This window comes from Natator depressus, chromosome 4 (genome assembly GCF_965152275.1).
Source record: "Natator depressus isolate rNatDep1 chromosome 4, rNatDep2.hap1, whole genome shotgun sequence".
Taxonomy (NCBI): Eukaryota; Metazoa; Chordata; order Testudines; family Cheloniidae; genus Natator; species Natator depressus.
The window spans coordinates 27,500,187-27,523,980 of record NC_134237.1 but is presented as its reverse complement, the minus strand read 5'-3'; the positions used below and the strand labels follow the sequence as shown (position 1 = coordinate 27,523,980).

Genomic DNA, 23,794 nt, shown 5'->3' with positions numbered 1-23,794 from the left:
GTGCCTTTAATGTGCACAGCTTTGGAGAGGCCAAGTGGCCAATGTGCGGGTGATAAGTACACTGGTTGAGGTGTGGGCTGGGGGAGGGCAGCTTGCTGGGGGGAGGTTCTGAGACCGGCCTGGCTCCACAGGAGGGTTTTAGGGACCAGCCTGGTTCTGGAGGGATGGGGGGGGGTGCGTCTGTCATGGGCTTTGCCTGGGGAACAGGCACTGATGAAGCGAGCACGCTGCCTGGCTGCCCACGCCCCCCTGCTCAGAGTGCGTCTCTGCAGATCCTGGTGCTCTGTGACGTTGCCATGGTGCAGCAGGTCCGAGACACCACGGGAGACGCTGTCCTGGCCCTAGCGAAGGAACTGACCGGGTACCGGGCCCAGCCAGGTTGCCTGGGTTCTTTCCCTGGTTCTCAAAGGGGGAATGGGTCTAGTGGGCTGGAGAGCAAGGGAGCTGGGCGCTATCCCTGGCTCGGGTGGGGAAAGGCAGGGGGTGAATGAGGTGACGTTCACAGCTCTTTCCGAGGGCAGGTACAACCCAGTTGGGACCCAGAGACATGGGTACGGGACCTAGAAGGAGAGGATCATCTTTGTGCATCTGTAAATTCTCCCCAAAGCACCCCCTCGGTGTCAGGGTGCCGTGTCAAATTCCCCGCCCCCTTGAGCCAGGAAGTCCCCCTGCTTGGGGTCTGGATTGGAGCTGGCGTCCCCTACAGAGGAAAGGCCCTGTGTCCCATTTACACACACACACACACACACACACACACACACACACACACTCCCGAGCCAACCAGTCTGCCTCCCTGCCCTGGGGCCGGATTGGAGCTGGCACCCATGCAGACATCATGCTCTGGACTGGCTGTGACCCCGCTCTCCTGGAAGGTCAGACATGGTGTCGGTCACCAGTTGGTGCCAGTTCGGGTATGAGGAGGCTGGAGAAGCTGGGGACTTTGCCAGGGGGCTCTTTGCTGCCAGATTCCAGGCATCCAGCAAAAGTGGGTCGCCCGGTGACCCCCTCTAGTGCTCCCTGCTGCCCTCCCCAGTGCCCCCGATGCCTCTGCTGCTCCCCCACCCCATCCCCATCCCCATCCAGCAATGCCTCAGTGCCCTCTCCTTCCCCAGACCCCCCCCTCCACACCTAACTACTTGTCCCAGTACCTCCAAACCCCAAGTGCCCCCTCCACCACTATAACTGCCTCAGCGTCTTCCTCCTCCACTCCACCAAGCCCCCCATGCGCCCTAATCCTCCATGGCCCCCTTCCCCTCCACCCTTTGTGACCCTTCCCTTGCCCTTTTCCCTATGAGCTCTCTGACCCCCATACCCATGTTCCCCCAGCCCCAGCCTCCACAGGGATGGAATGGGACCCAGGCATCCGGGAGGATGCCCCTAATGGCAGAACCACAGTGCTGCTAGGCCCAGGGGTGGGGGTGGGGGGTACAGCAAAGGAAACAGACCCAGCCACCCAGGTGTCCAAGGCGGTTCTCCTGGGAGAAGGATGACAGTGCTGCCAGCCCCATGGGCAGGGAATGTGACCCAGACATCCAGGAGAGCTCCGCAGGGGCTCTGTAGCTCCTGGGGATGGGGGGAGGGAATGGGACCCAGGCATCTGGGATGACTCCTCTCGGGGCTCTGCAGCTCCCAGCCCCTGGGAGTGGGGGTGGTAGGGAAGGGGACCCATGTGTCCAGACTCCTGTCTCATAGATTCATAGATATTTAGGTCAGAAGGGACCATTATGATCATCTAGTCTCACCTCCTGCACAACGCAGGCCACAGAATTTCACCCACCACTCCTGCAAAAAACCTCACACCTATATCTGTGCTATTGGAGTCCTCAAATCGTAGTTTAAAGACTTCAAGGAGCAGAGAATCCTCCAGCAAGTGACCCGTGCCCCATGCCACAGAGGAAGGCGAAAAGCCTCTAGGGCCTTTTCCAATCTTCCCTGCAGGAAAATTCCTTCCCGACCCCAAATATGGCGATCAGCTAAACCCTGAGCATATGGGCAAGATTCATCAGCCAGATACTACAGAAAATTCTTTCCTGGGTAACTCAGATCCCACCCCATCTAATATCCCATCACAGGCCATTGGGCCTATTTACCATGAATATTTAATTACCAAAAACATGTTATCCCATCATACCATCTCCTCCATATACTTATCGAGTTTAATCTTAAAGCCAGATAGATCTTTTGCCCCCACTGCTTCTCTTGGAAGGCTATTCCAAAACTTCACTCCTCTGATGGTTAGAAACCTTCATCTAATTTCTAGTCTAAGGGTATGTCTACACTACGAAATTAGGTCGAATTTATAGAAGTCGGTTTTGTAGAAAGCGGTTTTATACAGTTGATTGTGTGTGTCCCCACACAAGTGCTCTAAGTGCATGTAGTTGGCGGAGTGTGTCCACAGTACCGAGGCAACCGTCGACTTCCGGAGCATTGCACTGTGGGTAGCTATCCCACAGTTCCTGCAGTCTCTGCCGCCCATCTGAATTCTGGGTAGAAATCCCAGTGCCTGATGGGGCTAAAACATTGTCGCAGGTGGTTCTGGGTACATATCGTCAGGCCCCCATTCCCTCCCTCCTTCCCTCCGTGAAAGCAAGGGCAGACAATCGTTTTGGTCCTTTTTTCTTGAGTTACCTGTGCAGACGCCATACCACGGCAAGCATGGAGCCCGCTCAGCTAACCGTCACCGTATGTCTCCTGGGTGCTGGCAGACGCGGTACGGCATTGCTACACAGCAACAGTTTATTGCCTTTTGGCAGCAGACAGTGCAGTATAACTGGTAGCCGTCGTCGACGTAGTCCAGGGTGCTCTTTTAATCGAGTGCCTGGGCAAACATAGGAGTGACTCAGCCAGGTCATTTCCCTTTTAAGTTTCATCTCGTGGCAATTCAGTCCTACCGGCAGTGCACTGTCTTTTAACCTCCAGCCAGCAGAAGATGATGGCTAGTCGTCATACTGCATCGTCTTCTGCCGAGCACCCAGGAGATGATGATGGCTAGCGGTCGTACTGCACAGTCTGCTGCCAGCAAGATGTATAAAGATAGATGAAGTGGCTCAAAAGAAGAAATAGACCAGATTTGTTTTGTATTCATTTTCTCCTCCTTCCCTCTGTGAAATCAACGGCCTGCCAAACCCAGTTTTGAGTTCTATCCTTGAAGTTTTGAGTTCTATCCTTGAGGGGGCCATTCAGTTTCTCACAAAGCCACCCCCTTTGTTGATTTTAATTCCCTGTAAGCCAACCCTGTAAGCCATGTCGTTGATGGCCCCTCCCCCCGTCAGGGCAACGGCAGACAATCGTTCCGCGCCTTTTTTCTGTGCAGACGCCATACCATGGCAAGCATGGAGCCCGATCAGATCACTTTGGCAATTAGGAGCACATTAAACACCACGTGCATTATCCAGCAGTATATGCAGCACCAGAACCTGGCAAAGCGATACCGGGCGAGTAGGTGACGTCAGCGCGGTAACGTGAGTGATGAGGACATGGACACAGACTTCTCTCAAAGCAGGGGCCCTGGCAATGTGGGCATCATGGTGCTAATGGGCCAGGTTCATGGGTGGAACGCCGATTCTGGGCTCGGGAAACAAGCACAGACTGGTGGGACCGCATAGTGTTGCAGGTCTGGGACAATTCCCAGTGGCTGCAAAACTTTCGCATGCGTAAGGGCACTTTCATGGAACTTTGTGACTTGCTTTTCCCTGCCCTGAGGCACAAGAATACCAAGATGAGAGCAGCCCTTACAGTTGAGAAGCGAGTGGCAATAGCCCTGTGGAAGCTTGCAACGCCAGACAGCTACCGGTCAGTTGGGAATCAATTTGGAGTGGGCAAATCCACTGTGGGGGCTGCTGTGATGTAAGTAGCCACCGCAATCAAAGATCTGCTGCTATCAAGGGTAGTGACCCTGGGAAATGTGCAGGTCATAGTGGATGGCTTTGCTGCAATGGGATTCCCTAACTGTGGTGGGGCCATAGACGGAACCCATATCCCTATCTTAGCACCAGAGCACCAAGCCGGCGAGTATATAAACCGCAAGGGGTACTTTTCAATAGTGCTGCAAGCACTGGTGGATCACAAGGGACGTTTCACCAACATCAACGTGGGATGGCGGGAAAGGTACATGACACTCGCATCTTCAGGAACTCTGGTCTGTTTCAAAAGCTGCAAGAAGGGACTTTATTCCCAGACCGGAAAATAACCGTTGGGGACGTTGAAATGCGTATAGTTATCCTTGGGGACCCAGCCTACCCCTTAATGCCATGGCGCATGAAGCCATACACAGGCACCCTGGACAGTACTCAGGAGCTGTTCGACTACAGGCTGAGCAAGTGCAGAATGGTGGTAGAATGTGCATTTGGGCATTTAAAAGTGCGCTGGCGCAGTTTACTGACTCGGTTAGACCTCAGCGAAACCAATATTCCCACTGTTATTACTGCTTGCTGTGCGCTCCACAATATCTGTGAGAGTAAGGGGGAGACGTTTATGGCGGGGTGGGAGGTTGAGGCAAATCGCCTGGCTGCTGGTTTCGCACAGCCAGACACCGGGGCGGTTAGAAGAGCACAGGAGGGCGCGCTGCGCATCAGAGAAGCTTTGAAAACCAGTTTCATGACTGAACAGGCTACGGTGTGAAAATTCTGTTTGTTTCTCCTTGATGAAACTCCCCGCCCCTTGGTTCACTCTACTTCCCTGTAAGCTAACCACCCTCCCCTCCTCCCTTCAAACACCGTTGTCAGAGGCAATAAAGTCATTGTTGCTTCACATTCATGCATTCTTTATTCATTCATCACACAAATAGGGGGATGACTACCAAGGTAGCCCAGGAGGGGTGGTGGAGGAGAGAAGCACCAGGAGGGGTGGTGGAGGAGGGAAGGACAAGGCCACACAGCACTTTAAAAGTTTAAAACTTTAAAACTTATTGAATGCCAGCCTTCTGTTGCTTGGGCAATCCTCTGGGGTGGAGTGGCCGGGTGGCCGGAGGCCCCCCCACCGCGTTCTTGGGCATCTGGGTGAGGAGGCTATGGAACTTGGGGAGGAGGGCAGTTGGTTACACAGGGGCTGTAGCGGCGGTCTGTGCTCCTGCTGCCTTTCCTGCAGCTCAACCATACGCTGGAGCATATTGGTTTGATCCTCCAGCAGCCTCAGCATTGAATCCTGCCTCCTCTCATCACGCTGCTGCCACCTTTCAGCTTCAGCCCTCTCTTCAGCCTGCCACTTACTCTCTTCAGCCCGCCACCTCTCCTCCCGGTCATATTGTGCTTTCCTGCACTCTGACATTGTCTGCCTCCACGCATTCGTCTGTGCTCTGTCAGTGTGGGCGGACAGCATGAGCTCAGAGAACATTTCATCACGAGTGTGTTTTTTTCGCCTTCTAATCTTCACTAGCCTCTGGGAAGGAGAAGATCCTGTGATCATTGAAACACATGCAGCTGGTGGAGAAAAAAAAAAAGAGGCAGTGGTATTTTAAAAGACACATTTTCTAGAACAATGGCTACACTCTTTCACGGTAAACCTTGCTGTTAACATTACATACGCAGCACATGTGCTTTCGTTCCAAGGTCGCATTTTGCCTCCCCCTACCACGGGGCTAGCCCCTCCCCCCTCTTTCCCCCCCCCCCCCCCCCGGCTAACAGCGGGGAACATTTCTGTTCAGCCACAGGCAAACAGCCCAGCAGGAACGGGCACCTCTGCATGTCCCCTGAAGAAAAGCACCCTATTTCAACCAGCTGACCATGAATGATATCACTCTCCTGAGGATAACACAGAGAGATAAAGAACGGATGTTGTTTGAATGCCAGCAAACATACACTGCAATGCTTTGTTCTACAATGATTCCTGAGTACGTGCTACTGGCCTGGTGTGGTAAAGTGTCCTACCATGGTGGGTGGAATAAGGCTGCCCTCCCCAGAAACCTTTTGCAAAGGCTTTGGGAGTACATCCAGGAGAGCTGCAAATGCCAGGGCAAATTAATCATTAAACATGCTTGCTTTTAAACCATGAATAGTATTTTAAAAGGTACACTCACCAGAGGTCCCTTCTCCGCCTGGCGGGTCCGGGAGGCAGCCTTGGGTGGGTCCGGGGGGGACTGCCTCCAGGTCCAGGGTGAGAAACAGTTCCTGGCTGTTGGGAAAACCAGTTTCTCCGCTTGCTTGCTGTGAGCTATCTACAACTTCATCATCATCATCATCTTCCTCGTCCCCAAAACCTACTTCTCTGTTGCCTCCATCTCCATTGAAGGAGTCAAACAACACGGCTGGGGTAGTGGTGGCCGAACCCCCTAAAATGGCATGCAGCTCATCATAGAAGCGGCATGTTTGGGGCTCTGACCTGGAGCGGCCGTTCGCCTCTCAGGTTTTCTGGTAGGCTTGCCTCAGCTCCTTAAGTTTCACACGGCATTGATTCGGGTCCCTGTTATGGCCTCTGTCCTTCATGCCCTGGGAGATTTTGGCAAATGTTTTGGCATTTCGAAAATGGAACGGAGTTCTGATAGCACGGATTCCTCTCCCCATACAGAGATCAGATCCCGTACCTCCCGTTCGGTCCATGCTGGAGCTCTTTTGCGATTCTGGGACTCCATCATGCTCACCTCTGCTGATGAGCTCTGGCCAGCATGGCAAGCTGCAGGTGACCATGCAAACAGGAAATTGAAATTCAAAAGTTCGCGGGCCTTTTCCTGTCTACCTGGCCAGTGCATCTAAGTTGAGAGTGCTGTCCAGAGCGGTCACAGCAGAGCACTCTGGGATAGCTCCCGGAGGCCAATACCGCCTAATTGCGTCCACAGTACCCCAAATTCGACCCGGCAAGGCCGATTTAAGTGCTAATCCACTTGTCAGAGGTGGATTAAGGAAATTGATTTTAAGAGCCGTTCAAGTTGAAAAAAGGGCTTCATCGTGTGGACGGGTGCAGGTTTACATCGATTTAACGCTGCTCAATTCGACCTAAACTCCTAGTGTAGACCAGGGCTAAATTTCCTGGTGGCCAGTTTATATCCATTTGTTCTTGTGTCCACATTGGTACTGAGCTTAAAGAATTCCTCTCCCTCTCCGGTATTTATCCCTCTGATATATTTATAGAGAGCAATCATATCTCCCCTCAACCTTCTTTTAGTTAGGCTAAACAAGCCAAGCTCCTTGAGTCTCCTTTCATAAGACAAGTTTTCCATTCCTCGGATCATCCCAGTAGCCCTTCTCTGTACCTGTTCCAGTTTGAATTCATCCTTCTTAAACATGGGAGACCAGAACTGCACACAGTATTCCAGGTGAGGTCTCACCCGTGCCTTGTACAACGGTACTAAAACCTCCTTATCCCTACTGGAAATACCTCTCCTGATGCTTCCCAAGGCCGCATTAGCTTTTTTCACGGACATATCACATTGGCGGCTCATAGTCATCCTATGATCAACCAATACTCCAAGGTCCTTTTCCTCCTCCGTTACTTCTAATTGATGCGTCCCCAGCTTATAACTAAAATTCTTGTTATTAATCCCTAAATGCATTACCTTACACTTCTCACTATTAAATTTCATCCTACTACTATTACTCCAGTTTACAAGGTCATCCAAATCTTCCTGTAGGATATCCCTGTCCTTCTCTAAATTGGCAATACCTCCCAGCTTTGTATCATCCACAAACTTTATTAGCACACTCCCACTTTTTGTGCTGAGGTCAGTAATAAAAAGATTAAATAAGATTGGTCCCAAAACCAATCCTTGAGGAACTCCACTGGTAACCTCCCTCCAGCCTGACAGTTCACCTTTCAGTAGGACCCGTTGTAGTCTGCCCTTTAACCAATTCCTTATCCACCTTTCATTTTTCCTGTTGATCCCCATCATATCCAATTTAACTAATAATTCCCCATGTGGCACGGTATCAAACGCCTTACTGAAATCTAGGTAAATTAGATCCATTGCGTTTCCTTTGTCTAAAAAATCTGTTACTTTCTCAAAGAAGGAGATCAGGTTGGTTTGGCACGATCTACCTTTTGTAAAACCATGTTGTGTTTTGTCCCATTTACCATTGACTTCAATGTCCTTAACTACCTTCTCCTTCAAAAATTTTTCCAAGACCTTGCATACTACAGATGTCAAACTAATAGGCCTATAATCACCCGGATCACTTTTTTTTCCCTTTCTTAAAAATAGGAACTATGTTAGCAATTCTCCAATCATATGGTACAACCCTGAGTTTACAGATTCATTAAAAATTCTTGCTAATGGGCTTGCAATTTCATGTGCCAATTCCTTTAATATTCTTGGATGAAGATTATCTGGGCCCCCCGATTTAGTCCCATTAAGCTGTTTGAGTTTCGCTTCTACCTCAGATATGGTAATGTCTACCTCCATATCCTCATGTCTCTCTCTGTGTCCCCCCAGAACATGATGGTGCTGAGGGACCTGAATGGGGGTGGGGCCTGCATCCCATCCAGATGCGCAGAGAGCCTGGTTTCCCCTGGCTGATCGGTGACGGTGCTGACACCATGATCAGAGTCCTGACCCACTGCATCTATGACGGATAGCCGCGGGCCAGCATGGGGACAGGGGTGCAGTCCCAGGGGAGGGCTGGAGGACTGGGAGAATGAGCACAGGGCGGGGAGGAGTGGGGGTCTCAGCCTGCCATGTGGAGAGAATTGACTCCAAGCCCTGGGTGTGGGAGGGCAGAGAAGTGGATCAGACCACAATGATGTGTGTGTGGGGGGGACTGACTCCAAGCCAGAGGACGGGCTCCCCAGGATGGGTGGGGGTCCCAGCATGAGGGGTGGACGAAGTGAGGCACAGACTGCCCCTGGCAGAGAAGAGTGGGTGGGGAACAATAGGAGAGTACAGTGGTCTCAGGCCCCCACAGTTTATAGATTAACCCATCCGGGCAGGTATTGCAGGGAGTTGGGGGGTCTCTACCCCCAGAGCAGATGGCAGGAGCAGATCTCCAGCCCAGCAGCTTTCCCCCCCCCAAGCCAGTCTGTACCCCCAGGGTACACAGATGGGTACAGAAGATTAGGAGTTTGGGTTCAAGGAGAGGCTTGTCAGATTAATCTAAATTGACCTTGTAATCATGATATCCACTCAGTCCACACCTAATCTTCTGTCTTTCTCTCTTGCTCTCTTTCTAGCAACTCTAAAGACAAAACATGTTACACTACTAAAATAATACCAATAGGATCTTATAAGAGGGACAAGGCAAAAGAAACGCCATGTTTATTGTAACTACAACAAAACATTACTATATGCAATTTCTATATAGATCCATTTCACACACAGGTTCTACATAAAGGTTGTTATAGTTACTAGCCTAGATGTTGCTCATGCCAAGTCACCGACCAGGTGGCCTGGACACAAGAGTGGAGCCGAGTCGTTGTCAGATGCGCATCCGATGCTCCTGGAGGGTGGTCGCAGAACCAGACTCAAAGAACACAGTCCCAGGGTCCAATCTTTATAGGTCTCTGGTTCAATACAAGTCTATGGAAGTTGCTTCATCGTGCTGAATTTACAATTGAGATGACCATCAATCAGCTCAGTCAGCAGATGGTACATCCATGACTGCTCCATGACAGCTAGGCGTTATCTTCTTGTTCTTCCTTTATGCGTTTTGGGTGGATTCCGGTTCGCCTTCTGGGGGTCATCCGGTTATCTCCACTCTGCATACTCTTTGGCCCATCGATACCAAGGTTGTAATTCTTAGGATTAGGCTGGCACCATTTACTAACCAATTATTTACCTGCTTCAGACATTCCATTCCATGCACTCATTATTCATTCTTTTACTTAAAAACACAGTCTCATGACTCCTTTGAGTTTAACAAGTTTCTTCCCATTGTTTTTCCCTCTTTGGTTACAAAGATTTACATAGGCATGATAAGGGGCCCCCGCGGGGGAGGAAGAGCATCAGGGTGTTGCTTCAAAGAACATCATTTTTTTCTCAAAGTTCATTATCACTCTCCAGCACAGACTTTGTCCTGTACTGGCCATTCTTATCATCTCCTTGCATAGCCTATTAACTCAGTCCTTGTACCGGCTTGAGATAATTAGCACTTTGGCCTTGCATTTGTTACAGAGTGAAATTCAACATAATAGTACAGCATGGAAGTGATATTCATAACCTTTTACAATACCTATATAACTCTTATATCTATCTTTATTTTTACTACTCCTTGAGTATAATTTTACCATACTTATATAACTATGAGGGTGACCCAACAAACAGACAAGACCACAGAAGCACCAAAGAAATGGCAGGAAAAGAGAAGGGAAGAAACAGCCCCAGAGAAAGGATGGAGACACACTGTATGCATGCCTCTGCTCTCCTGTAACGAGGGCTCGGGTCCTAAACACTTGTTTCAGTGGGTTTAAGCCCCCTAGAAGTGCCATGTAGAAGGACCTCCCTGTAAATAGTGATCAATGTCCTTCACCTCCAAACAAATGATTTGGGTATCCATTATATATCTGTAGCTCAAGGACCATGCTTAAATATGGGCTCTGGTCTCTTTCTGTTTCACACCTTTTAAATGCCCTGTGTGATTGACTTCTCCACGCAACAAGGCTTCAGTTCCCCCCCATACTGAGTTGGAGTAGCCTCCCACTGAGCTGGAGGGGGAGTGACCACTCTCTGATCCCTGGTGGGCGGAGCCAGGCTGGGCTCACCCCTCCTACAGAAACCTAAGAGGCGGGACAGGAAGTATAAAAGGTGGAGCCTCTAATATGGTTCAGCCTGAGCTAGGGAAAGGAGCAGATGTCTTCAGACTGCTCTTGAGCCTGAAGCAACAGCTGCACTGTGCCCTGCCTGAGGATGAGACTGAGAAGAGCTGCTGGGGTTGCTGCTTGCTGTATACCTTGAGGAGATGCAGGATGACCTTGAGCTGCATGTACCTTATGGGGAGAGAGTAAGAAGTAGCCCAGGGACAGCTGACTATAGTTCAGTGGCTGCCTGAATGCTGGTCAGTGTGTTTTGGTTGGCTCCCTGCTGACCCAGTGGTGGAACACTGTCATGTTAGAGCCCTGGGCTGGGACCTGGTGGAATAGGGTGGGCCTGGGTCTCCCTATGCCCTGCTGCCAGCCACACCCTGGGGTGGCAGCCCTTAAGCTCAGAAGCCTGAGTTTGCCTGCTGGAGTCAGGATGCTAAATACTAGACTATATTTGTTTTGCTGGGCCCTGCCTAAGGGCCTGGGCTCCTTGAGATGGTTGGACTGCACTGTCCCACCTAAGGACCTAACCTTGAATTCCTGGTAAGGGGTGGTGTCCCAGGGGTGTAGTGAGGTGGAGTAGCCCCTCACTAAGGAGGGGGAGGGACACTGCCAACCCATTAAACCCCCAGTTTAGCTTGTCTTGGTCTTGGGTCCCAGGTAACTGCTAGGCAAAATGACCCCTGGCTACTGAGAGAATGTAGGTCTCTCCTTTCCCTCACTCTTGGCCCTGGCCTCTTTTTCATACCCTTGGTCTAATGACAACCTTTTAAGAAGGGTTTGGGTCACCTTTCCCATGTGTATTTAGTCCTGGGTCACTTTCATGTGAGTCAAAATGACTGCCCTGTAAACCCAGTGTAAGGTCTTAGCCCTCTTACACTTAAAGTAGTGGGGCCTTTTTGTGGCTTGAGGCCATTGCTGGCCAAGAAATGCATGGGTACAGAGGCCTGACTATTCATGTCTGTCTTTTTGACATCACTTCAGCTATAATACTGGCTTGTCAGATATCAATAAAATCATTGACTTATAACTGTGTTGCTTGGGGACCATTTTTGGGATGGACCAGAGTGGGGCCTGGATGGAGGAGGCAAAGTTGAAGGACTCTGGAAGGGGGATGGGGTATGACAATGCTGCGGCTTCAGCCCTGCAGTTCAAACACTCAAAGATGTAGCAATGTCTGACTCATCCAAGGAGACAGTGCATGGTACTTCAAATGCCCTAGATATTAAAATTTGGAATGGACCACCAGAGCAAGAGGGAATATTGGTGGTGGTCTGATGTTCTGGGGGTTCAGAGCAGTAAGGGGTTATGTAACTCTTGCCCTGCAGCTCTGGGGGCTGTAAAAGCTATGCTCCCAACCTGGACGCTAATGGCCAGCAAACAAGCATGCAGGTCACCCCCTAGCTTCTACCACCCATTTATTACTTCTGAATTTCCCCCAAATCAGCTGCCAATGTGACAATATGCCAAGGTTCCCAGAATTAAGTTACTATGTTACCTCTCAACAAGTGAGAGTTTTGCCACTGGTAAGTTGTGTGACAGATCTCTGATGCACCTGTTTGTCTTGTTAGGAAACTCTTCAGGACTCTGCCAGTCCAAACCTTGCCTTGCCACCGACAAACAGAACCCCCTACTCCTCAGTTCCCCAGATATGTTTCCCTACAGTGGCCCACCTTCTCTTGGAACGCTCAAAGAAATTAAGCTTGCTGCTCCTTTAAAGAGATGGTAGCAATAGTTTATTAATTGTGGTTAACTAACTCAACTTAATCACAGCACTAAATTGCTTTATAGTAAATTAAGTGGACTAAAGACTGTCAAAGGTTTAAGTGACTCCAAGTATAAGGAGAAAAGCTAGAAAAGGTAACAAACAAAAGTAAAAATGTGCTTCTAAGACACACTTAACTTCAGCAACTTAAAATCTTCCCTGAAGCAGGTTTCTCAACTGCAGTCACTTCCCAGACACTTAAACCTCCTTGGCTGAAGGACCCAATTTTCTGTGGATTTTTTTTTTTTTTTGAGAGAGACCAGGCCCCTTGGATCCCTTAAGTCATGGATAACTCCAATGTCTTTTTGACCCTGTGATGCGGTTTACTCCCCACACAGGACCTCAGAGGATTGACTTAGGCCAGGCAGGTCCAATTAAGCAACAAATAGTGGGGAGATTTAGGCTATGAGGAGGTCACTAATTGGAAGCAAGCTCTCTCCTATGAGGGAACAGGTGGGGCTTACATAAAGCTCAGACTGGCAACTGAAAGATGGCTGCCAGTGAATAGTATAAAGCTGTCAAGGTTCCTTTCCCACTCTGAACTCTAGGGTACAGATGTGGGGACGTGCATGAAAACCTCCTAAGCTTACTTTTATCAGCTTAGGTTAAAACTTCCCCAAGGTACAAACTATTTTACCCTTTGCCCTTGGACTTCCACTGCCACCACCAAACGTTTATCTGGGTTTATTTTTATTAGGAAAGCATTGTTTGAAAACATCTTCCCCCCCCCCCCAAAAAGTCCTCCCAACCCTTGCACCACGCTTCCTGGGGAAGGCTTGGTAAAAATCCTTACCAATTTGCATAGGTGACCACAGACCCAAACCCTTGGATCTTAAGAACAATGAAAAAACATTCAGTTTCTGAAAAGAAGGATTTTAATAGAAGTAAAAAGAATCACCTCTGTAAAATCAGGATGGTAAATACCTGACAGGGTAATTAGATTCAAAACATAGAGAATCCTTCTAGGCAAAACCTTAAAGTTACAAAAAGGCACACAGACAGGAATATCCATTCTATTCAGCACAACTTAATTTCTCAGCCATTTAAAGAAATCATAATCTAACGCATATCTAGCTAGATTACTTACTAAATTCTAAGACTCCATTCCTGTTCTGTCCCCGGCAAAAGCATCGCATCAGACAGACACAGACCCTTTGTTTTTCTCCCTCCTCCCAGCTTTTGAAAAGATCTCCTCATTGGTCATTTGGTCAGGTGCCAGCGAGGTTATTTTAGCTTCTTAACCCTTTACAGGTGAAAGGATTTTTCCTCTGGCCAGGAGGGATTTTAAAGGTGTTTACCCTTCCCTTTATATTTATGACAAAAGCATATCCATGATTACCCATAATTCCTCACAGTTCTAAATATTAATAACCGGTGTATCATAGGCTTGCATACAAGACATCACTTGATGCACTCTTATAGTACATAAGGCTGCACTTGTGGGATAACTCAAAACTCTCTGCCTTGTAGAAAAATCATGAAAAATTGTGGGAAAACTAATTGTACCATATTTGTGGTAATAAGGTTCCATCATTGCTTTGCCACAATTTTGAGTGGCCACCCAGGGCTCCCACTCAAAATTGTGCTGTGAGCAATACTGTGGATTCAACAATGCTAGGCAAGTTAAGTATAGTATAGTTTATGTAATTAGTATAGTATTAATATAATAATATACTATTAATAGTATAGTAATAGTCTATGCAATTAACTGACCCTCATTTGAGGGTCAGACCTCCCATCTTTATAGTTGAGGGGTGGGGAAGACACTCTCTTGCCAGGTCTGTGGCCCTCAACCTTTCCAGACTACTGTACCCCTTTCAGGAGTCTGATTTGTCTTGCAAACCCTCAAGTTTCACCCCATTTAAACTACTTGCTTACAAAATCAGTGCTCAATTCATTCTGGTCCTTAGCTGGAATCTGCTCCCCCAGCTGCTCCAGCTCAGTGAAATTTCTTGGTACAGATGACTGTTCCTGCCATTCCAGGAGAAGCTGTAGAGGACAGTGTATTCCAATCTGGATGTGGTTGGTGGGCCAGGTGGCTGCTCTCAGAGCAGGATCCATTGTCACCTGTGAAGAGAAGGGCAGAAAGCAGTTCTGATATGGTCAGTGCAACATGCTACTACTGGTGAAAATGGGGGCATAGGGAGCTTTACAGATGGGGTAAGGGTCAGGCAGAAAAGGGTTCGGTATGTAGTGGGACTGGGGGTGGAAGACTACAAGTACCAGATCTCCTGTTTATGTCCCTTACACCCATCCGTGCTGCCAACTGGCACAAGTATGGAAGGAGGAGTTAAACTCAAATGCTATTCCATAGGGTAAGGCAAAAAAGGTGGCCTGCACATCACTTTTCTGTTCCTACCCCTGCTCTGCTCAGCTGCAACAAGCCTAAACCTGTCTCAGCTGAGGATTTGGCACTCTGCCTTTTGAGTCAATCCCTTACCTCTCTAAAAGTGCAAAGTTTCAAAAAGTTCAATGAATAGATTGTTGGGGGCAGAATAGATCTAGACAAGGAGAAGTCTGGAGATAAATGTGAGAAGCGAGAGACATACTTTTTTTGTTAAAATGTTTGTTGAAGAGAAATCCAGAATACTTAACAGTGGTTTTTAGTTAACTAAAACTTAAATGTCTGTGTGGTGGTCTCCTCCTAATACAGCATGGCAAGAAAATCCTCCAAATATGAAGGATCGTTAAATCTCCCAATGACTTCATAAAGATCTGCTTCAACTACCTTTGGCAAATGAAATAACCAAACAATCATTCATTTTCTGGTATAGCTATAAAACTAATCTGAAAAGTTCTCAAAATAAATCACTTTAAAAATGTATAATGTTCATCTTCTAAAAATGAAACCTACATCGGAGTTGTGAAGAATATGTATTAAGGTTATAACCAACAAAAATACACTTATGTAGAAAACCATGATTAAATCTAGTCTTCCTGACTCATGATTTAAATCAAATCTGTCCTCTTTGGACAAGAAGCAATGGGCTTAAATTGCAGCAAGGGTCGTTTAGTTTGGACATTAGGAAAAAACTTCCTAACTGTCAGGGTGGTTAAGCACTAGAATAAATGGCCTAGGGAGGTTGTGGAATCTTCTTCACTGGGGATTTTTAAGAGCAGGTTGGACAAACACTTGTCAGAGATGATCTAGATCAGGTTGGCCACCTTTGAGAAGTGGTGTGCAAAGTCTTAATTTATTTACTGCAATTTAAGGTTTCACATGCTAGTAATACATTTTACTTTTACAGGGGTCAGCGGACAGAACCCCAGACTGGCGTGGGCTGAGCGGGGCCGGCAGCCAGGACTCCGGCTGGCAGGGGCCAGCAGATGGAATCTCGGGGTGGCAGAGAGAACCCCAGCACAGCAGTGGGCAGGCGGGCTAAGTGGCTCAGCCCGGCGGCCCCCCCTGGGCGGGGTCCATCCAGGCCGGCCGTGGCCTGAGCAGGGCCAGCAGCCAGGATCCCGGGCTGTGCTGCTCAGGCTCCTGCCAGTCTGGGGGTCTGTGACAGCCGGGGTCCCAGTCACCAGCCCTGCTCAGCCCACTGCCAGCCTGGGGCTCCATTCATCCAGGCAGGCAGTGGGCTGAGCGGAGCTGGAGGCCGGGACCCTGGCTGGCAGTGGAGTGCCACTAAAAATCTGCTCACGTGCTGCCTTTGACACATGTGCTGCAGGTTGCTGACCCTGGCCTAGATAATGCATAGTCCTGCCTTGAGTGCAGGGGACTGGACTAGATGACCTCTCAAGGTCCCTTCCCATTCTGATTTGATGATTATGCATGTGCGTGCTTCAGTTACCTGAATTCTGCATTTTTCCTGTTGGTTTTCCAGTTTGTCTTATCATTTTATACCCCCTTGCCCTGGGTCTTCCCAGAAAGGACTTTTTGGTGTGTTTGTTTTCTTTACCTCAGAACTTACAGCACATTGTGTTACTGTCGGTCTGTCAGCAATAACATAAATTTGAGCCATCAGTTACTTTATGAAGGAAAAAAATTGGTAAAACTACACTTACACAAACAAGGCATTGGTTCATGTTTTTTCTGTAGTGATTCACTAATTACAAATCTTTAAAATATAGCTGACAAAGCTTTTAATTTTACCATTTAGCCATCTTCATTTTTATGTCAGTACACGTTATCCTTTATCTACTTGGGCAGAGGAGTTTGGATATCGCGCTAACTTTCTTTAATGTCAACATTTCTTATCTTTAAACATCAGGGCTTTTCATTCAAAGTCCAGTTTCATTGTGAATCATTATCCAGAAACGTCATTATAAATTTTCCTGTGGATGCATTTTTGTGGGGTGTCAATTTTAGGGCCTTGATATAGAGTTGCTTTTAATGGTACCCCAACAATATAGTGCCAATAGGGTTTTTGTTTGAATGGTCTCTCTTTAGGTATTTATAGCTCACTCATCACCATGCGTGGTAGTTGTTCACCTCTTGCCAACCACCACAACAGCCATGTGCCAGAAATCCTTAAGGGATTTAACCCCGGCTGGGGTTCTTGAGCTGTGCTAGAGACATGAATGGGACTTTTGTGCCTGTCTTGTGACCTAAACCCCTGAACAAACCATGCAGACGAAGGTTTTAGTGCCTGGGGAAAAAATACATGATCCATGACTGTAAAATGGGCAAAGTGGGATGCTAGTTGCTTCTAACAACATTAACGGACCCTGCATAATCCCTTTCCTTGTGGTTTATGATGGGCGAGGAACCTTTTTCTATCGGGGCCATTGGCCCACATTAAAAACCTGGGGTGAGGCCAGAAATGGGGGTGGAGAGGGCTGTGACATTCTATACCTTGGGGAGTACCCTGTAACCCCCATATTCCTCATTAATATCTATAACTGATATTGCATATAAAGCAGGCCATGTGAGGTATCAGGGGAAAGGTTATGATCTGCTGGAAGTGATTGTTGTATCTAAAGGTGTATATTCTTAATGCATATGAAGTTATGAGAATGTTGTATGGTTGTCACTAAAATGTGTTGTAGGTTTGGGAGGCATACAGATACTAGCTCTCCAGGGACAATAAAGGTAACCAACATCTGGGTGGGGTGCTGAACAGCATCACCAGCCATTGTCCAGCAAGGGAGCTGCAATTCAATGACTCGCCTGCATAAGGCCACACCAGGGGAATTGCTCAACCTTCCCTGGGGACTCAGCAATGCCCACCAGACATGACCTATGGGTATAAAACAGAACAGTGGCCACATGCTTGACCTTTTTCCTGCCCCCACCTATGCTGCAAGCAACAAAGACACCCAGAAGAAGACTGGCCCAGGTTTAAGGGACAAATTAAGGACCGCAATATCCAGTGGGGTGAGAAACTGCTTAACCTAGATGTTGCCCAGCCTAATAGGATTGAGTTTGGACTACATGCTTAGAATGGTTACCAAAATATGACTTTTAGCCTGTCACTTAAACACAACAGTTTGACTAAAAAAGAAATTTTATCTTTACCAGTGAGTTTGCCTGAAATGTGTAGTAAATCTGCTCAGGTTAGAAAGGCTGGTGTACACCCGCTCTCCATTAGAGTGGTGAACAAATTAATAAATTTGTACTCCATCTTCAGAAGTGCAAGAGTGTATAGTCCTGAGGTACAAGGTTGGGAGCTGGGGGGATTTGGCTAGTGCCTCACTCTGATTCATGAGTGGCTTTAGGAGCATTCATAAAATCTAGCTTGGTGTGGGGCTCCACGTGCTGTGGTTCTGAGTGATCACAGCACCTGGAGGGGTTTGCTGCTTATCATTAGCAAAGCACTGTGAGAGGCAGCCCAGGCTGGAGAGTTAAGAGGGCACAGCAGTCCCAGGCTACACCCTGGGGATCATATCACAGGGGCTCTGGGTTGGGGCAGGGATATAGAATGGATTGAGGGATCTGGCTGGGGGTGCAGGCTCTGGGATGGGGATGAGGGGGTTGAGGTATGGTGGGGGGTTGGGGTGCAGGTGTGGGGGGGGGAGGTATGGGAGGGAGTTCTGACCTGGGCCAGAGTTCAGGGTGCAGTCTCTGGCCACACGGTACTTACCTCAGGTGGCTCCTGATCAGCAGGGCTGAGGCAGGCTCCCTGGCTGCACACAGCTCCCAGAAGTACCTGCCATGTCCCTCCCTTAGGCGGAGGGGCCAGGTGGCTCTGAATGGTTTCTGGCCAATGGGAGCTACAGAGCCAGGGCTGGGGGGCAGGGGCAGCATGCAGAGCTCCCCTAATTGCCCCTGCTTCTAGGGGCCACAGGGACATCTGGGAGCTGCATGGAGCTGACCAGACTTTTAATGGTCTGGCAACCCTAGTTTCTCCTTTTTTCTCCCCTCCCCCTCCCCACCCACAGCAGGGTGAGCTGGTGCTCATGGCTCCAGCCCTGCCAGGGGGCATAGAAGCTACTGGCCCATGGTGGGAGAACTTGCCATGGGCTGGATGAAATGAAGCAGCAGGTCGGATCCGGCCCATGGGCTGTATGTTTCCCCAGCCCTGGGTTATGAAACTGACACAAGCATAGGCTATTTCAAATATTTATCATAAGCCAATGACTCCTTTTGTGCGAGGATGTGAGGTGTGCTGTAGTGGAGGGAGAATAAACCACACTTAGCGTGGTAAATATCTCTAATGTAGAGACTCTTTTTTAAATAAGACCATTGAACCAAGGTAAAATATGCTACCACTCAACTTGATAGTAATTATGTAAGTTCTGTGGAACTTGTCTGCACAAGGAGTTTTTGGCTCCACCTAAATACCCAGATGCTCTCCTTCTGCACTAAAAATTTGAACAACGTTTGAATGACCCATCAATGGCTAGCCTAGCATATGTTACACACTGAGAGCGTACAGGGAATATATCTAGTTTGTATTAGTACCTATGTTCTTGCCAGAGTCAGACTCTTCAGTGGAAAGAAGCAGTCTCTGCACAGCTGGGACAGCTTTCCAACAGAGGCCGAGACACAAACTTCTGGAAAAGTAAGCAGGGCACACTTATAAACTCTATACAATATAGATGCTAAAGTTCTAAAAGATAAGAAAATACTGTTTGTTCAAAGGTCAAAGAGCTGGCTTTGTTATAACATTCCATTTTCCAGGCAGGTTTTCTGTCCTTTACTCATAAGATATACCTCTAGCTAGAAAAATCCCATTCTCCAAATATTTTTAAACTACCTATAGCCATGTGCAAATAGGTGGCCTAGCTATTGCATTGCTTTTTTTTCCCCCATCTCCTCCTCAGCCTAGTGCAGGGTTGACTGAGGTGTGAAGGGCTCGGTTCAGTTAGGAATGTAAAAACTTATTTGGGATTTTGAGGGTCTTATTCTAATTTAGAATATACAAATAGGTATCTGTAGCCAAGAGAACATGAATTCTGGATATCCAGAGGGGTCGTGCGGGAGAGCCTGGCAGTGGGGAGGAGTGGACTATAGCACTGGGTGGCTGCCACTGGAGCCTGGGACAGGTTAGTAGGTGGGAGCTGAACAGTGGGGAGGTTCTGGGGTTTTGAAATTCTCTGTGGGGAGAGAGATGTAGGTGGGGGGACGAAAGAGCTCTGGGGCTGACTTGCAGAGAGCCAGGGGATAGGTCCCTGAGTCAGCATGGCATTTGGGGGGGGGAGGGGGGGTGAAGAAACAGTGCAATAGCATGAACAAAAGCTTTCTAGTTCCAGTTGAAGAGAGCCCTTATATTTGCTCTTTTGAAAACACTTCCTTTTATCTTCAAGTGCAATTGCACTAGACTGCATATCTGAAATAAACTTGAAAGCTGTGGCCGCTGTACAATAGCTTTCATGCAATCTGCAACCTGGGGCAAAGGACAGTGATGTATCTTATGACTGAGCAGATAAAATGCAGTGTTAATCATTTTCTTTGCAAATAGTACAAAAGTGCAAATCTCATGGAGCTGGTCAAGCCATTTTTGGCATTGCAAAACTATTTCAAATCCATGAGTCTTTTGCCCATACAGGACTGAAAAGTTCAATACAATTTTCCATCTCTTCCATGCCCAATGCCAAAGTTGATTCATTTTTAAAAACTAGAACTGCTTTGGTCGCAGTTTTCCTCACCGTTTCTCTCAATTGGTCTTTTTACTCTACTTTTACCCTGTTTGCCCCTTGGATGTTTTATCTTAGCTCCTTTTCCCCCCTAGTCTCTAATAAAACAATACAATAAGGTTCAGGTTCAAGTTGAAATTTTTGCACCAACAATTTCTGAGGGTGTTCTAGATTGGACCAGCCATTCTTGCCCCCATTCCCTATTTCAGTCTGTATAGCCATTTCATTAGCTGCAGTAACAGAAGCTAGACTTTGGTCCCCAAATATGGGTTTGAAGCAGTAGCTACAATTTCTTTTTAAATCCTTGAAGCAAGGGGATTCTAAGCTGGGAAAGTGGGAGGCAAACACAAGTGCAAACAGAACCTTTAAAAACCCATTTCCAGAAATACAAACGTTGCTTCTGAGCATTGGTCAGTTTTATTCTGTGGTTTGGCTTGCAGGACTAATGGCTGTAATGTTGACTCTTGAGGGCATCAGTTTAAAACTCCAGTATTTTTCAGTTCTTATCTTTTACTACTTACCAGTCTCTAGAAGGCAGGCAGCTCTTCTCCCACTGTAGCTGGGGTCTTTGAATGAACATACTAGGAAGAAAATGTTTTCCATGGCAATGCCCTGTGAAGCAAAATGACTGTAAGTAACAGAATACAGCTTAGTCGAATGAAACTCAACCTATAGAAGGGGAAAGTCACTCAGCAGGGACAACTTTGCTTGGAATAAAATGTTCCGGATTCCTGAAATGAGCAGCAAAGTGGAAATTAATGTTATGCCATTATTTTTGTATTTGCTCCTGGTCATTTTTAGTGACTACAGGCTCTTGCACAAGTATAATTTTTTTTCCCCACAGGTCATTCAATGCAAGGCTGCAGTTATCTGGGAGGCAGGTAAAGCGCTCTCTATCAAGGAGGTGGAGGTTGCTCCTCCAAAAGCTCAAGAAGTTTGTGTTCTTGCTCATGTTGTTCCTATCCTCTGTGAAGGATTCTGTGTGGATGTACTGTATGCTCCTCTTTGACATCTCATGTCTTGGCAAGGAGGGCTCTTTTTTAAAGATTCCTGGTTGCCTAAATGTTTAAGAAATCCCCATCTCTTCACAAGCCTCTGACCAGAGGCTATCACTGATGGATATTTGAGCAGTTGCTGGATGCTTTGTTTATGCATGCTCCCAAGGAACTTTACAAAAAATCCCTAGCCTTATTTTACAGATAGGGAAACTGAGGATAGGGTGATGAGTGATTTAAGATCACACAGCAGGTGAGTGGTAGAGATAGGCACTAGACCCGGGTCTCCTGACTCCCATAGGGTGACCAAAATCCCATTTTATAGGGACAGCATAGGCACCAACTCTATGGGTGCTTTGGGGCTGGAGCACCCACAGGGAGAAATTAGTGGGTGCTCTGCACCCACTAGCAGCCAAGCTCCCCACCCTGCCTCACCTCACCTCCTCCTCTGCTTCCTTCCCTGAGCACGCCATGTCCCCGCTCCTCTGCCTACCTCCCAGCGCTTGCTGCTGCCAAACAGCTGTAGCAAGCTCCAGGGGGGAGGAGTGGGAACATGGCATGCTCAGGGGGAGGGGCAGGGTTTTGGGGCAGGGGGGCCAAGCACCCACTGGCACCAGTAGAAGTCAGCACCTGAGGGACAGTCCTGATTTTTTGGGGGGCTTTTTCTTATAGACACCTATTTTCCCCTCCACACACACCCCATCCCAATCTTTCACACTTGCCCTTTGGTCACCCTAGACTCCCAGTCTAGTGCCTTAGCCACTGAAACACTAGCACTGTTGTTGCCGGCACCTAGTGCCGAGAGGCTGAACAACAGCTTGAGTGGTTCGTTACCCGGAGTGCTACACCCAATAATCACAACGGGGTGGAGAAGCAGAAACGTTTATTTGAAGCTTCAAATAGGTACAGGGAGATTTGAATCTCAAATCCTGTACACAGAGCAGGAAGTTACACAGGCTTTTATACATCCTTTTCCCCAGCATACTTATCCAATAGCAAGCTGCCCCAAGTATCCATATAGCCAGCCAATCCAGTTCCCAGCTAGTTCCCTGGTTCTCTGTATCATTTGTTAAACTATACATAAAGCTGCTTTATTCAGCATTGTTCTTCCATATCTGCCCTGTGTGGCCTTGCTTAGTTTCAGGCAGTCTGACTCTGCAGAGCTGCTGTGTGTGCCTCCAGGCGGGGAGGCCAAGGACACTTGGGCCTAGTACGCAGAGCTGCTGCGAGTGCCTCCAGGCGGGAGGGGGCGGCCAAGGACACTTGGGCCTAGTGCGAGGGGGCTTCATCGACACTCGTGGTCTTCCATCCCCTCGAGTTACCTAGTGGCCATGCCCCAGTGTCCCCAACAACTCCCCCCTTTGAGAACACTCAACAACCTTGGCTCTGAGTTTTCTCACTTGGGCTACTTATTTCTTTACAATAGGACTTTGCATAAGCACTTTGTGATAGCCCTGAAGACCCTGTAGGGCCCAGTAAGGACTGTTTCTTAAGGGGATTCCTGGGATATTTAAGGCTGCTTTTCCAAACAGTTCATATGCCCCTGGGGGGGCATCCCATCCTCCTGATTGGGTACAAGTGGGGGCATTTCTCATTGTGCCGTTCAAATTACACTCGCCATAGGGACCACTACAAACCCACCATTGGCTTGCTACATTGGAGATGTTAACTGGACGGCAAGTTACATTTCCAAACCCCTCTTTTGTGGTAAGATTATTTGTAAGAGTTTCCCTAAAAGGGGAGGAACCACTACACCCACACTGTTGGCCTCCCCTGTTGGTCTTTATCCACTGCCCATCAGCCCACTGTATAATAACACAGGAGCTTTTTCCCACAGGACGCCCGTAGTGATTAGATTGGTTTTGGGTAAAACATAACACTCCCTCAGTGAGTACTGCAACTGAATACTCCTGGTCCTGATAGGTGGCTTGCTGTAAAGAGGTCTTGTTCCAGAACGGTGAGTCCGTTCTTTCCTGCTCTTTGGTGGCGGCTAATTCTGCTAGGGTCAGGAGCAGCATGTCAAGGGGCACTCCCATTTTGGGGGACAGTGGAGTTGGAGCACATACCCAGCAGTCAGTCTGGTTTGTTAAAGTAGCAACATGGTGCGCAAGCGAAACAAAGGAGTTATGCTCCCGATATGCACAGTTTGGAAATACCAATACAGAGAATAACAATGTTACCCAATTAATTATCACCAGAGTCTTCCCAACCCAGGGTCTCCAGTACCTGGGTGGGCCCATTTTAGCGTTAAGGTGCCCACTATTTGTGTCTTTTAAACAGTAGCTTTAGCCCGAGATCTGTCAAAGTTTGACTCAGACTCACAATTTATCAGACCACTCTGTTTTATTAGCAA

General features: G+C 48.0%; 1 long non-coding RNA gene across 2 annotated transcripts in view; it reads right to left on the bottom strand.

Annotated features, from left to right (window-relative positions):
* Positions 1 to 14,214: 14,214 nt before the first annotated feature.
* The window catches only part of LOC141986292 (uncharacterized), a 41,075-nt gene continuing 31,495 nt past the window's right edge, over positions 14,215 to 23,794 (bottom strand). Inside the window, exons 2-4 of one of the 2 annotated variants that reach the window (XR_012639245.1) lie at positions 20,968 to 21,058; positions 19,272 to 19,363; positions 14,215 to 14,491 (exon numbers count right to left, since the gene is read on the bottom strand). This is a non-coding gene — a long non-coding RNA (uncharacterized LOC141986292). Of the gene's footprint in view, positions 14,492 to 19,271; positions 19,364 to 20,967; positions 21,083 to 23,794 lie in introns of those variants that run through there. The other variant, XR_012639246.1, reaches the window with a different exon arrangement.